The following is a 2,308-nucleotide window of genomic DNA, read 5'->3' on the forward strand; positions in this document are numbered from 1 at the left end:
CGAGTAGCTGCAGCGGTTCGATGGCGCTGGTCCGCGAGCGCCAGCCCTCTGCCCTAGTATACGGACAGCGAGGTCCCCGGCCCCGGCGGGCTCGAAGAGAACCGTCTTCCCCCAGCGGGGAGGCGCGCGAGCGCCGCCGACTCTTACCATGACGTAACTGGAGGCAGCGCAAAGCAGCGACCCCTTCGGCAGCTCCGAAGAAGAACCGGGCAAGACGTCTACCTGCCAGAACCGCGGTGGAGCCAAAGTCCCGCCGGAGCGAGGTAGACGAGGCATCCCTTTCCGCCGGCAGCTCCGGCGGCCACATCGGGCACACCGGACCCGGCGGACGGTAAAACGGGTAGACCTGGCCTCCCTGCCGGCAGAACGGGTAGACGAGGCCTCCCTGCCTGGAACCGGGTAGACCTGGCATCCCTGCCGGAAGCGGGTAGACCTGGCATCCCTGCCGGTAAAACGGGTAGACCTGGTCTCCCTGCCGGCAAAAAGGGTAGACCTGTTCTCCCTGCCGCCAGAACGGGTAGACCTGGCCTCCCTGCCGGTAAAACGGGTAGACCTGGTCTCCGTGCAGGTAAAACGGGTAGACCTGGCATCCCTGCCGGCAGAACGGGTAGACCTGGTCTCCCTGCCGGTAAAACGGGTAGACCTGGCCTCCCTGCAGGTAAAACGGGTAGACCTGTTATCCCTGCCGGCAAAACGGGTAGACCTGGCATCCCTGCCGGCAAAACGGGTAGACCTGGTCTCCCTGCCGGTAAATGGGTAGACCTGGTCTCCCTGCCGCTAGAACGGGTAGACCTGGCCTCCCTGCCGGCAGAACGGGTAGACCTGGCCTCCCTGCCGGTAAAACGGGTAGACCTGGCATCCCTGCAGGTAAAACGGGTAGACCTGGCATCCCTGCCGGCAAAACGGGTAGACCTGGCATCCCTGCCGGCAAAACGGGTAGACCTGGTCTCCCTGCCGGTAAATGGGTAGACCTGTTCTCCCTGCCGCCAGAACGGGTAGACCTGGCCTCCCTGCCGGTAAAACGGGTAGACCTGGTCTCCGTGCAGGTAAAACGGGTAGACCTTGCATCCCTGCCGGCAAAACGGGTAGACCTGGTCTCCCTGCCGGTAAAACGGGTAGACCTGGCCTCCCTGCAGGTAAAACGGGTAGACCTGTTATCCCTGCCGGCAAAACGGGTAGACCTGGCATCCCTGCCGGCAAAACGGGTAGACCTGGTCTCCCTGCCGGTAAATGGGTAGACCTGGTCTCCCTGCCGCTAGAACGGGTAGACCTGGCCTCCCTGCCGGCAGAACGGGTAGACCTGGCCTCCCTGCCGGTAAAACGGGTAGACCTGGCATCCCTGCAGGTAAAACGGGTAGACCTGGCATCCCTGCCGGTAAAACGGGTAGACCTGTTCTCCCTGCCGGTAAAACGGGTAGACCTGGCATCCCTGCCGGCAAAACGGGTAGACCTGGTCTCCCTGCCGGCAAAAAGGGTAGACCTGTTCTCCCTGCCGCCAGAACGGGTAGACCTGGCCTCCCTGCCGGTAAAACGGGTAGACCTGGTCTCCGTGCAGGTAAAACGGGTAGACCTGGCATCCCTGCCGGCAGAACGGGTAGACCTGGTCTCCCTGCCGCCAGAACGGGTAGACCTGGCATCCCTGCCGGCAAAACGGGTAGACCTGGTCTCCCTGCCGGTAAAACGGGTAGACCTGGCATCCCTGCAGGTAAAACGGGTAGACCTGTTATCCCTGCCGGCAAAACGGGTAGACCTGGCATCCCTGCCGGCAAAACGGGTAGACCTGGTCTCCCTGCCGGTAAATGGGTAGACCTGGTCTCCCTGCCGCTAGAACGGGTAGACCTGGCCTCCCTGCCGGCAGAACGGGTAGACCTGGCCTCCCTGCCGGTAAAACGGGTAGACCTGGCATCCCTGCAGGTAAAACGGGTAGACCTGGCATCCCTGCCGGCAAAACGGGTAGACCTGGTCTCCCTGCCGGTAAAACGGGTAGACCTGTTCTCCCTGCAGGTAAAACGGGTAGACCTGTTCTCCCTGCCGCCAGAACGGGTAGACCTGGCATCCCTGCCGGCAAAACGGGTAGACCTGGTCTCCCTGCCGGCAGAAGGGGTAGACCTGGTCTCCCTGCAGGTAAATCGGGTAGACCTGTTATCCCTGCCGGCAAAACGGGTAGACCTGGTCTCCCTGCAGCCAGAACGGGTAGACCTGGTCTCCCTGCCGGCAAAACGGGTAGACCTGGTCTCCCTGCCGGCAAAAAGGGTAGACCTGTTCTCCCTGCCGCCAGAACGGGTAGACCTGGTCTCCCTGCCGGTAA

This window comes from Opisthocomus hoazin, unplaced genomic scaffold, assembly GCF_030867145.1.
Source record: "Opisthocomus hoazin isolate bOpiHoa1 unplaced genomic scaffold, bOpiHoa1.hap1 HAP1_SCAFFOLD_175, whole genome shotgun sequence".
In the NCBI taxonomy this organism is placed as follows: domain Eukaryota; kingdom Metazoa; phylum Chordata; class Aves; order Opisthocomiformes; family Opisthocomidae; genus Opisthocomus; species Opisthocomus hoazin.